Raw genomic sequence first — 12885 nt, 5'->3', positions numbered from 1 at the left:
GCTGCCTCCACTGTCCACACCCGGCACGCCTAGAAGAATGAGGAGGTGTCTCGGTTTCTTATGCATAGGATTCACTCCCTACCCGCCCCCCACCCATGACCCATGACCCATGACCTCACCCTCCAGGATGGCCTATGAGACCCATTCAGAAAAAAAATCTATTTAATTTAGCAAACATTTTTACAATACACATCTTCATGTACCAGATACGCTATGATTTTAACATGGGTTCTTTAATCCCTGTAACAACATCATGGTAGATCCTTGCGCTGCCCGTTGTACAGATGGGGAAGCAGACTCCAGAGGAAGGAGACCAGAGTGGACACAGAGGTCTGGCCCAGGGTCTTCCGAGGCAGCAGCTGTGGGTAGTGAATTCCAGTGATGTTAAGATAGGTCAGTCCTATTTCTTCCTTGACCCACGCATGTGGGGTTCTGGAAACGAACCCTTAAGCGCATGTGTCCGCCCCGTGCTGTCCACCAAGGGGGTGCTGCATCTGCGTCTGAAGGATGTCAGAGCAGCTCCATCTTCAGGCACACGTTCAGCACCCCCAGGTGGACAGCACCAGGCCCCACCTGTAGATACCAAAGATGACAAAGTCACAGGATGCTTCCAGTATTTGTCTCTACCTGTTAGATCAGGCTGAAAGCTGGACTCCCTTCACTGGTTCTTAGACCGGGCACATATGCTCCTGGGCCCTGCCTTCCGAGTCTGGTGGAACAGATCTGACTATTTCATGACATTAAATACTCCCAGTGTTGTCTCTTCCCAGCCAAAGCATTCTCGCTGCCAGTCTTTTCGGAGAGGCTCCATGCCTTTCCCTTGATCATTCTTGCTGTCTTGTTTTGGCTCTCGTCCAGCCTTCAAAGATCTTTCTGGAGATGCCGGGGCAAGGGGCTGCTTTGCCAGTTCCCAGATGTGTAGGCTCCTGTTAGTAAATGGCTGCACCCCCCACCACAAGGATAGGGCTCACCACACGGATGGCGCTCGCTCAGCCTGATTCCGTCTGCCATGTGCAGCTTTAATCAGCACCAGACGACCCCAGATGCTGTCAGAATAAGATTCTAAGAAAAGGGCCACTTGGGGGCAACTTCCATAGCAGCTAAAGATGAAAAATAATGCTATGAATACATTCCACCCAGCAAACATTGCTTCTAATGAAAGAATCTAGAGTAAGAACAAGAAGTTCTGAAACTAAGCTACAAATTATCAAGGAATCATGCTGCAGATTTCCTGTAGATGGATTCCATGTCATGTTACAACACATTTGTATGAGATTATAAAAACCAATATTCACCCCGGGATTGTGCAATAAATAGAATTTATTAAAGTACTTGTGAAATGCCTCCAGTGAGAAATTCATCTTTGATCCAGATTTTAATAAGGATTATATAATCATAATGAGACTGTAATAAAACAGCATTACCTGAATAATCCATTTTATTACCAGTTTTATTATGAGTTCCCATTTATTACAATTCATTGGATATTTAAAGCATATGTAAATGATGCAATATAAAATATATGAAGAACAAGAATTATGGTATAGGTCTATGTAAATTTATCTTCCTGATATCTAAGATCTCCAGATCTCCTAAGATTATACGGTCAGAAAGGATCTCAATAAAAGGTTAAAAATGTGGCTTTGGGTCTCAGGAATCAAATATGAATGTCTCACCATGGAAATGGCCATTCCATTCTTGGGATATGAAATCCAAAGTCTACAGGATTAAATCTTCATTAGGGATAGGATACTCTATCTAACTGAAACTGAAAACTAGAAAACTACTTTTACTTTGGCCTCTGGTGGAAATCTTTCTAAAACGTCTAATTTTCTGCTTTACTAAGTACACTATGTGGACATACACAATCGTTAATAACCAAGGATCGAGATCATGCATTTGTAAAAAAAAATGCAAAGAAAACAAATAAAAAAACAAGGCCAACCTAATTTCCTTTTTTTTAAAAAAAGATTTATTTATTATTTATTTATTTATTTATTTATTTATTTATTTATTTATTTATTTATGATAGACACAGAGAGAGAGAGAGAGAGAGAGAGAGAGAGAGAGGCAGAGACACAGGAGGAGGGAGAAGCAGGTTCCATGCCGGGAGCCCGACGTGGGACTCGATCCTGGGACTCCAGGATCGTGCCCTGGGCCAAAGGCAGGTGCTAAACCGCTAAGCCACCCGGGGATCCCCCCTTAATTTCCTTTTTAAAAAAGAGGAGATGAAGGTAGACCAGCCTTGTGTTGCCCGCATCACCTGTCCTGCCTGTATCCTGGCTTTGCGTCAGGTGACTTCTACATTGTCCAGATAACCTGCCTCCCATCTCTTGATCTCCCGTCTCTGGCCTCCTCTTCCCTCCCACATTGGTACTTAGCACCTGCTGCCCTCCCCACTGCTTGTTTTTGGGTGTGCCCTGTTCCCAGCTAATCAATACGTCCTTGAGAAAGGGCCGACTCCGGTCTCCACTGTCTCCAGCTCCCAGAATGACGCTCTGGGGAGTGTCCAGCTGGACGGCATGAAGAGACGCCATCACTCTCTCCCACACCCAAGGTGCTACCAAACAAAAGCAAGACAAGGGAAGGGAGGCATTTGCTGAGCCAGTTCTAGTTACTAGCCATGATGCTCTTCCGCCCAGGTCCACGCCTGTGATAAAAGGTCACGTCCTACTGACGCAGCACCCGACGCTCTGGGCAGCGAAATAAAATCCCTTCTGTAAGGGTGGGAGCTGGAAAGCACAGCCACATCTCGTCAAAGCTCTCACTCACTGGAGACAACAGGGCAGAGGTCTTTCCGCGTCCTTCCCCAGAAACACACAGAGCAGCATGTGGGATTCTCAAACCACGAGGGACGCTGGGCAGGAGAGGGGATGCACAGATGTCACCGTTTCTCCTCCCTCACTGCACACAGCCACCTGTCCTCTGGGAAGGGAAGCACAGATCCCTGCTTAAAAAGCTCGGATTCTTCCGTGAGGACCGAAGGACATCGAGGATGTAGAAGCAGAAGGCGGTCACGAGAGGCTGGCGGAGGGGACGGGGATGTTTAATGGGCACAGGGTTACTGTATTCTCGAGCTCCGCTTGCAGCCTGGAGCCCAGAGTTAACAGTAAGGTCTCATGGACTTTGAAAATCTTTGCAAGGGTAGAGCTCATATTAGTGTTGTTACCTTCTCCCCACCCCACAAAACAATAAAGGGACGGAGGGGAAGCTTTTGGAGGCCATGGAAGGTTTACTACCTGAATGATGATGACGGTCACATGACTCTACACATAGGTCCAAACTGAGCAAACCGCGCACGTTAACTCTGAGCAGCATTCTGTGCACCAATTATACGGTGAGGCTTTGGGAGCCGAGAGGCCAGATCCCCTCCTTCTAAAAACAGCTGCTGTTTATTAAAAATCGTGGGGAGACAGTGACTTGGGAGGGGCCCTAGGGGAGCATCTGCAGTGCTGGCTATGTGGTTGTGACTCTCTTGGGAAAATTGAGAGAGACACGCGTACACTTTGTTTGCTTTTCTGTGTGTACGTCGTAGTCCACGACAAGCGTGAGCATGTGAGCCAACGACCCCGAAGCTTTGGAAATGCCGTGAGGGGCAAACCCCTCTGCACACGCCAGGGGGTTCCCACACATGGTTGCTGCTGCCCCGGCGGCAGAGCACTTGCCAATCAGACTGGAGTCAACTTTCAAGGAGCTTTCCGGAAGAACATAATTAGATTAGAACGTTACATTTGTTAATTTTTCAGTTGCTCATTAAAATTGACATGTCATTTGATTTTGACAGAAACCTTTTTATCTTGATGTAAGACTGTAGGCATTTTTTTTTAAATACAGCTAAATTTAGGGAGTTCTGAAATATGACAACTGCAATAATGAGATTGAGAGCACTCTCTCCATCGTTCACATCTGAGAATCACAAAGCAAACCATCTTTTCCCATAACACCGGGCTGCAGGCTTTATCTAGACTTTTAAAAGATGCGTCCATCATGCAAGGAGCGCTCCCAACTCCGGGGAGTCATTTAGGGTGCCAAGGAGGAGCCTGCTCTGAGAGGAGTGCCAGGGAATCCAGACCACAGGACACGGGTTCTAGAAAGGTCTTTGCTTCCTACGTCACAACACAGCCCTGCTAGGCCCTCCCTGACACGGAAGCTTAGAAAAGGAAGATTTTCCTCCTTCTGCCCGTGTCATGTTCATTGGGGACGCCCGAAAAGCCAGAGCAGAAGCACCCGGGCAGCGACTGCCAGAAAGGGGGGGCGGGCGGAGGGACGCAAGGAGACCTTGGGAGTGGTGGCCGGGGCCCAGTCCCCGCTCCCGTCGATGAGCCACATGCTCGTGAGCAATTCAGCTCAGTCCTTGAACCTTCTGGTCCCTCATCTGTGTAAAGGGGGTAATAAAAGCACTAACGTCGTGGCAAAACCTGAAAGCTAACACCGAACACGCGCGCCTGTCCACGGGAACAGGTGGCTGCCGGGGAGCAGACGCCCACGGGGACGGCTTCCCCTGGGCGGGCCTTGGAACCTCCCCTCTGCGTGTAGGCAGACGGATGAGTCTTTCCTCGTCTCTCACAGGCCCACGGTTGGGTGGAGAGGGCCTGAGGACTCAGAGGAACTGGAAGCTGAAGGCAGACGGCCTTCGTCTCTGAATGAGAGTCGGTGGGGGACACCTGCCGTGGTCTGTGACCTGAGCAAGGAAGGGACACGTGGAGACCTTGGGAGCCACAGCAGCCACCGTGCGGAGAAGGTGAGATGCAGGGCTGGCCATCACGTGGCGCCAGGCACAGAGCAGAGATGCCACAGATGTTTGTCTCCCTCCCTCCCTCCTTCCCTCCTTCCCTCCCTCCCTCCCTCTTCCTTCTAAGCACGTTGCTAGCTCCTGCATGTGGAGGGGTTTTTGCAGAAGCAGATCTTGGGTGCAGAGGACATTCCTCCGGGGGGCACAGCCATTTCTGGGCAGCCTGCAGACACCTCACGATGCATCCTCAGTATCTCCCGAGGAGCCTCCCGGGGATGGCCACAGCCTCGCATCCGGGGCAGGTGTGCGGGCCCCGAGCAATGGGAAGCATCCGGGGTGCACCATGCAAGCCCCAGACTGGGGTGAAGGAAGCGAGCCCTCCAGCCTTCTCACTCCCACAAAACTCACTCCATCTCCCGGGAAAGCTCAGCTGAAACACAGCTGTGGCTGCTCCACACCCCCAGCCAAACGTCTGCTCTTCCAGCTTCCGATCGCGTTACAGTCCACGGGGGACGGCCGAGCAAATGGGCACAGGCTGAGACCAGGGATTCACCCCCTTGAGGTCTGCGCAAGGTGCCATTGGAGCTTTGCAAGGACAGAACTATCTTTCAGAGAGTGACCGCCCTAAGGCGGTTCTGATCTGGGAACAAGAAGCCAGCGCTGAGACCAGCCTTGTGATCTTAATGCACATTTCAGTGTTCACATTAGAAAGGAGGATTTTTTTTTTTTTTTTAACGAAGGGTGTTGGGGGTGGAGAGGATGAGGAGAGGCGAAGAGGAGCCACTTTGTGCTCAAGAGTCTGCCTTCTTTATTGTTAAAGCATGGGTTGGAGAATGTGTTTGTTGTTCAACTCAAGAGATCTGATAACGGAGGTATCCGCTGATGGCTGAGAACTGAATGCTATGGAGATGGGGTTTTTTAATTTTAAGTTTGAAAGAGTTTGCGACTCACAGCAGTTGCAAAATTAGGCAGAGTTCCCGAGGATTCCTCCCCCAGGCTCCCCGACGACAACGGCTTACATAACCCAAGTCCGCGATCAAGAGCGGGAACGTGACGTCGGCACGACGCTGGGGCCCCGGGCACAGGCCGCATTTGGATAACGCCATTCCCCACACCCTCGTTTTAGACTCCAGGGTGAACGTGTTCCTTCCCAGGCAGGCGGGAGGGAACGCGGCTCTCGCCCAGCGAGATCCTAACCCCAGCAGCGTAAACAGGGGGTAGCGCATTGAGAAACGAGCTATCGGAGTTTGGCTTGTTTCCTCCCACAGCTGTGATCGACGGCGCTAAGAACGGTGGAGGTGGGTGCTGAGATTCGGACTGACGCACAGTTGCCGGGCTTGGGGAAGCCCCTCGTTCACCCCGAGAGCACACGGTGCCCCATGCCGGCACCAGGAGGGACACACCGCCCGGGAACGCCCCCAGCACCAGCCTCCAGGGAGGGTCCCCCGGCAGGGCCCGGCCCCCCTCGGGGGAGGAAGCGGACGGCACCTTCTCCCCAGCACCACTGAGCTGCACGGGTCCCCGGCCCTTCCTGCTTCCCCACCAGCTTCTCAGAGCTTTGCCCTGGGAGGCAGGGGGCTGCCTTCTGGGAGTGCTGCGTTTGCTGGGGAGAAGAGCTCTCCAGAAACTTTGGTGCGAGTTCCGGAAAACAAGTAGGACCACACAATCCACACGGTAACCGGGGTCCCCTGGCCTGTGCCTTCGCCTGCTCCCCTCTGCCTCCAGGACTCGGCAGCTCCACCAGCTGCGGGGGGTCCTCAGGGGGCTTCCTGGGCTCTTGATAAAGCAGAGGCCCATCCCCGAACTCCCCTGGTCCCTCGGCATTGTAACACCTGCCACCATCGGAAACGAAATGATTCTATACCTTGCAGGATCTGCCGAAGAGTCCATGTGAAAGAAAACTCGTGTGTGTGAGCTCATGTGAGTACACAGTGTGCATCTGTGTGTGAAGGCACATATGTGTGGTGCACGTATGTGTGCACACTGTATGCACATGTCTGTGTGCGTGCATGCACAATGCATTTATGCAGACTAGAGGGCAGTTGCGTGAGTACACCGCATGCACTCCTGCATGCAGGTGTGTGCAGGTGTGTGCATGCATGCATGCACACCAGCATATGAGTGCACCGTGTGTGTGGGCATGGGCGTGTTCCTGTTCACATGCATGCCTAAACCCTTCCCTGGAGCCGTGGGGATGCTCAGTGGACTCGCTTCGTAACGGGGCTCCGCAGGTACAGACAGACCGAGGGCACCCCTCCCTCTGGTCCAGGGCCCGAAGCGCGGATGCTCGGTGCCTCTGCAGTTGCTCCACGCGCAGACGGCAGGCAGAGCGCCCATCAGCTGTCCTCATGCGCCCAGTCTGCGTCCCAGCTGCGGCGCTGGCTTCTCTGCGGCTTCCCTGAGACCATGCATGGGACACACCTCCCCAGGTGTCCCTGCTCTGGGCCACAGCCGGGAGGGAGGGCTCTTTCTGCCCCGGCCTCCCCTGAAAGGAGAGCCCTGGTCTCCGTGTCCCTGGGGCGGACCTCTGGCCCCTCGGAGCCATCTCTTGAAAATGGTTGAAAGTCCTTCCCCTCCTGCCCCCCAGGGACACGCAGCAGAGGAGGAGGCTGGCTCACCGCCCGACAGCTCCTTGTTTGGGGGCCACACAGCGTCTCCAGTGGAGGAGGCGGGGCAGGCGGGGAGGAGGTCTGGCAGACAAACCTCACAGTGCAAACTGAGAAGCAATTTCTAGATGTTTCCTTAGTTGTCATTCCTCCAATATCCTGGTTTTCTTCTTCAGATGCTGAGAACTTGGGGAAGATGAAGGCCTGCCTGAAGCGAAGCATCGTCCCTGCCCTTGGGAGCACCAGCTCCATTTCCCTGCTGACAACAGAGGTGGCCCTCAGTGGTCACGAGGGGACATGAAGATCCAGGGGACGGCCCGTCACTCTGGCCCAAGCCGGCCCTGCGGACACGGTGCCTGATTCCCGGATGAGTCCTCCGTGCGAGGCTTTCCTGCAGACAGGTCTGTTGCTTCACAGCAATGGGGCTTCTTTACGAGCCGTTCTCAACCCGGGGGCAGTTTGTCCAGCCCACGCCCACCCCAGGGGCCCTGGGCAGTCCATGCCGGGTGACATTTCTGGATGTGACATCGAGTGGGCGAAGCCAGGGACGCTGCATCCCACGATGTGCGGCACAGCCTGCGGCAGAGCCGCTCTGGCTCCGCCGTCCGTCTCTCCCAGGGGGAGACCCCCCGACGCTTTGTGTCTCTGACCCTCCTACTGAACGGTTTCTTCCCGTCACGGCTTCTTACCAAAAATTCCAATTGTGAAACTTTCAGAAATACACGTGTTCTGAGCAGCGGTGATGGGAGGGTCAGAGAAAAGAACAGGAGAACAAGGAACAAGTATCTCATTGCAAATATTTCATATTAAAAAAATGAATCCGATTGATTTCCTGGTGTTTTTTTTTTTTTCCCTATTTCTGAGCCAGGGAGGGGTGCAGAGCATAACGTTTCCCCCTTATTTTTTTCCACGTTTCTTCATGGGCACCCACAAACCAACTGTGACGCAGCTGTGTTTCTCGCCCCTCCTGCCCCCCATAAAAGGGCAGGATTTAGTTAATTTATCAGTGTGTTTCTTTGTTCCGATTCAAGCTCAGTTAGGCGGAGGACATGGCAGAGTGGGTATGAAACAGCTTGGAGAAGGGTTTAAAGCACTGCACACATACGAAGCGTCATCATCCAAACCACGGAAAACAATTTGTCCCAATTGCAATTATGCGGTCTTTGCGCGGCTAAGTCATTACAAAGCCCGCGTCTGTCTGCAGAGCGACCCGCGCCCCCCGGCCCCACGGAGACGGCGTGTCTCGAACCGTGAGCCGAGAGCGCCTTGCTCTTCCTTGGGCAGGTAGGCCTAGTGTCGCCTTTCCCGTGGGAAAACACCAGGCACGCGTCCGCCAGTAGCTCTTGGCTCTTGTCATAAATACCTTTTCCCCAACACCAGCCATTTTCAATATTACTTTTGTAGCAAAGTGAAGTTGGCACGAAGGTTCCGTGGGGGAAGGGACTATGGCTCTTCCCAGTCCTGCGAGCAGCCCACTGCTTGCAGGTGACGGGGGCAGCGCGGGTGCCGGTGACCCAGGGGCCACGCGGATGCTGTCTCTTCCCGGGATGGAAGGCGGACCCTCGCTTGCCGATCCCACCCCAGCCGCCCGTCCTGAAGCCGCCTGGCACCCGGTCTGCGGCCCGCCGCCCGTGGCACCTGCGACATGCCGAGGCGTTTCTAGAGCGGAGTCTGCTGACGATGACAGCTCTCGGCCTGGAGGCAGCCTTCCATCCGTGCCGGGGCGCTCTGCGTCAGGACGGGGACGCGGTGCAGAGGATGGGCTCTAGATGAACCTGGCGGCCTCCGTACTGCCCCGCGTGTCGACCTACCCAGAAATTCACCTGGGGATGCACCAGACTGTGACCCGACAGCGGCTCAAAGGTCCCAGCACAAATGAGGAAACTGAGGCACGGTCCCAGCACAGAGCGGGACCCACACTTCTGAGGGTAGAGAGATGGGCGGAGGAAGGTGGGTGAATGCACGGTGCCAGCCAGCGCGGGGGAGCTGGGTCACGGACACAGGCAGGTGGGCCGAGGGACCATCAGGACACAGCTCAGGCAGGGGCTCGTTACACCGAGTCTCTTCGGGGCACCAGCGGCCGACGGAGGCGGCCAGCCTGACGCAGGCCACGCATCCCAGATGCCAGCACCGCTGCCCAGGTGTGCCCACGAGTCAGCAGTTGCATGGGGGTCGTTTTCTACGTGCCCCCCTAAGGCAGGAGGCTGACAAGGGCTCCAACACCCCTGAGCGGTCAGTACTGGCCAGGGCGCCCTGAGGTGAGGCCTTGTGGGGGAAGCAGGCGCCCTGGCCGTCCCGCAGCGTCCTTGCAAGACGAGCACTGGCACCAGGTGAGGGGCAGCCCTGGGGGCCGGGGGGAGCTGCCCCGCATGCGTCCCCACCCAGGGTCCCCACAGCCTGCCGGACTGGAGGAGGAGAAGGAATCAATTAATAAAAGCAAATTACCTTTTACCAAGTTAAATAAAAGCTAATATAAATGAAACACTGTGTGTATGGCAGATTTATACGCGCTATAACCATTCCATTCCTGGATGGAAACGTTTTAATGTGATATTAAAAAAGATCGAATTAAACTTTAATGTGCGCAACATTTGGTGTCAGGAGTGGCGGGGCCCCTCTCTCACGTTTTCACGGAGTTCACAGACTGTGGTCCCACCTGCATCAACTTTCCGGAGGCGGCGGGGAGGGGTGTTGGTGGGGGGAGCCTGGTCCTGCAGCCCAGCTCGCCTGGCTCCTCCCCCTGCAGCCTGGGAGCACCGCCCCAGGCCTGACCAGCTCCTGCTCCCTCATCACTGGGTGGGAAGACGCCCACTCCCTGCATGGGGGCTCGGGTGGGGCAGGGGTGGCAGCGTGGGCCCCCCTGGTCCAGGGGTGCAGGGAGGGAGGTGAACGGGCAGGCAGGGAGCACACATGCTGAGAAGCAGGATGGCCTCTGCCGGGACAAGACCTAGGCTGGGCAGGAAAGGCCCGGAACTCCTCAGCACCCCCCGCCCCCGCTCCTGGGACTCGGGTCAAATTCACACACAGACTCGAGAAGCCCAACACGCACCCAGAACACGTGGCTTTGCTCCGTCTCAGGGAAAGGATAAAAGCTAAGGGACTGGCCTTAAGCCGGTCGTACCAAGATCTGTGCTCCCCATTCCCAGGAAGGTGAACTCCCAGGATGCTCCAAGGGGCCAGGGTGCTGCTGTGCTCCCGCACGGCAAGGGTCTGGGCCTGGAGTTGCTCTCGGGGAACTGAGTCAGGTCAACCCGGGGAACCTGGCTCAACCGGGTAGAGAGGGGGTCAGGGGCTGAGCTGAGCAACTAGGTACCCCTGGTCTGAGCCCTGGTCCCTCCAAGACCTGGCGGGTTTGCTCTTCTGTGCCTGGGTCTCTCTCTCTGCGATGTGGGGACGGTGCTCACAGCCAGAGGTCCGCCTGAGACCAGCGAGCGAGTGTGTGTGGCGTGTGTGCCGACACCCGTCTCGGGGATGCGCCTGCCTGACACTCAGCTCGGACGGTGTCGAGGGCACGGGAGTGGGGCCGATGCCTCTCCTGCCTTGTTCCTGCCCCTCCGCCTGTCGCCTCCTCCCCCAGCACATTTCCCAAGAGATGTGTCTGACCTGGTCATGCTGCCCTGAGTGCCCTCATTTCGGAGGCTGTTTAGCATCACACTGTACGTGGCACCCACGGACACAGATGGGCCCGGCTGTCCTCGTCCCACAGGAGCCCAGAGTCGGGCGGGATGTGCAGACGTGCGCGGGCTGCCCATGGTGCCGGGGCCGGGGGAACCGCAGGGAGCGGAGGGCCGAGCCTGGCTTTGGTGGATTGGAAGTCCTTCCTCACATCAACGACGGCAAAGGAACCATCCTGTAAACGTGTAAGAGCCACGTCTAATTCCTGACGAGGGCACACGCCCTTCCTGGCCTGAAGGATCCTCCTGCGTCCCCAGCGCGGCGTCTGTTCCACGCTCCCCGCAAGGCCCCGTGGAAGCTGTCCACGGAGTCTCGTCGACCTCCGGCACAGGTGAGCGTGTCCATCGCCCATCTGAACACTTAATTATCCTCTTCATTTTCGTGCCACAGTTTGGGTGATTATAATCCTATTTTCCCAACGAGGCTGAAAGCTCCTTCAAGTTAATGACTTCTAACCCGCACAACGGAGGAGTCCAGAAGCCCCTCCGGGGCCGGGGAGGCCTGGGTGTGCGCTCTGCTTCGCCGCTCAGCTCTGAACCGGGGAAGGTGGCAAACGTCGGCGACCCCTTCACAGGGCTGGGCGGAGGATTAAAGAAGAAAGCGAAGGCTGAACGCTGATCTCGGGGCCTGACCCGTGAGAAGGGCCCGGCCGACCCGCCAACTCCGCAGGGAATCGCGGTGACGGGCGGCATGTGCGCGGTGCCCGTTCTGTGCTGTGCGTCGTCCTGAGCGCTCTGCGTAGACAAGTCTACGTGGACGTGGACAAAGCCATGCGCAGCTGAGGACACGGAGCCCAGAGAGGTAGAGCGACTTCCTGAGGCCACACAGACATCAGGGGTTGGCCACGGGCTCAGGGTCAGGCTCCTAACGCTCACTGGGGCGGATCCCACCGGACCGCCCAGGGGGTCAGGCCCCATCATCACCCCTTTCTGCAGCAGGAGGGGGCGGGGGCAGGGGTCACGTCAGCGTCTCCACTATTTCCACTCGCAAGCCTCCAGCGGAATAACTGAAGAAGATGCTCGGCAGAAGTGTGTGGATGCATCTGTGGGCCGTGTGCACACTTGTCTTGATGCTCCACAGTATAGAAACTGTGCCCCTGCGCCTTCACGTTGTCAGGGTCTCGAGGGATCTCACAAATGGGCCTGGGTCTCCCAGGGAGGGGCGGCGGGCAGCGCAGCAGGATGGTGTGTCCTCTCAATGGGAGCCGAGAAGCCTTTCGGAGATGCCCTCGTGAAGACCTGCTCGGGGAGCGTGAGAGCAGCTGCGACCACCCTGCACCCGCCCCTTGGTCACAAAGGCTCTTGCCAAGAATGACCAACAGGCCTCCCTGCGGTTGCCCATCTCCCAGCACCAGCCACTGGACCATTATCCCGGGGAATGGAATCAAAGCCCCGGAGGCGAGAAACAGTGGCGATCGCTTAGAGACATCGGCTCTGTGTCCAGAATGGAAGCATCGCGTTTTCCAAAGAGTCACCAAGTGTTGATAAGAGTGAGCTGAAGTCACCTTTCAAAGACAGAGGAGCATGCCAACCTATGACAGTGCCGAATGTCACTAAACACGAAGCCCTTTCCACTAAGGAAAGTGAAAGAAGGTCCAAGAGCCCAGAATCTTGCAGTGGTGCCTCCAGTGCAACAGGACACCTTCACCGGTCAAGTCACATGATGGGTGATGCTCACACTCAGCTTCTAGAAAGTCCAGCAAGAGGTGGCATCACCCCAACGATGGGGTCCCGGGAGCTTGCATCACATGAGCGGATGGATGGATGGATGAATGGATGGCCCCATGATAGTGAGTGAATGAATGAATGATGGATGGATGGATGGATGGATGGATGGATGGAGGTAGAGGAGTGGATGGACGGACGGATGGAT

At 55.6% G+C, this 12885-nt stretch overlaps 1 protein-coding gene and 1 long non-coding RNA gene across 4 annotated transcripts in view; one reads left to right on the top strand and one right to left on the bottom strand.

The window, feature by feature from the left end:
• Positions 1-12885, bottom strand: part of CDH4 (cadherin 4) — a 496939-nt gene that overhangs the window by 279386 nt on the left and 204668 nt on the right. The window lies entirely within an intron of this gene.
• On the top strand, positions 5774-8166 carry LOC140617934 (uncharacterized). The gene is made up of 3 exons (XR_012018087.1): positions 5774-6030; positions 6604-6652; positions 7515-8166. It is a non-coding gene; the product is annotated as an uncharacterized lncRNA (long non-coding RNA).

Source organism: Canis lupus, chromosome 26, assembly GCF_048164855.1.
Source record: "Canis lupus baileyi chromosome 26, mCanLup2.hap1, whole genome shotgun sequence".
In the NCBI taxonomy this organism is placed as follows: Eukaryota; Metazoa; Chordata; class Mammalia; order Carnivora; family Canidae; genus Canis; species Canis lupus.
Note: the sequence above shows the minus strand (reverse complement) of the source record. Positions and strands in the feature narration are given on the sequence as shown.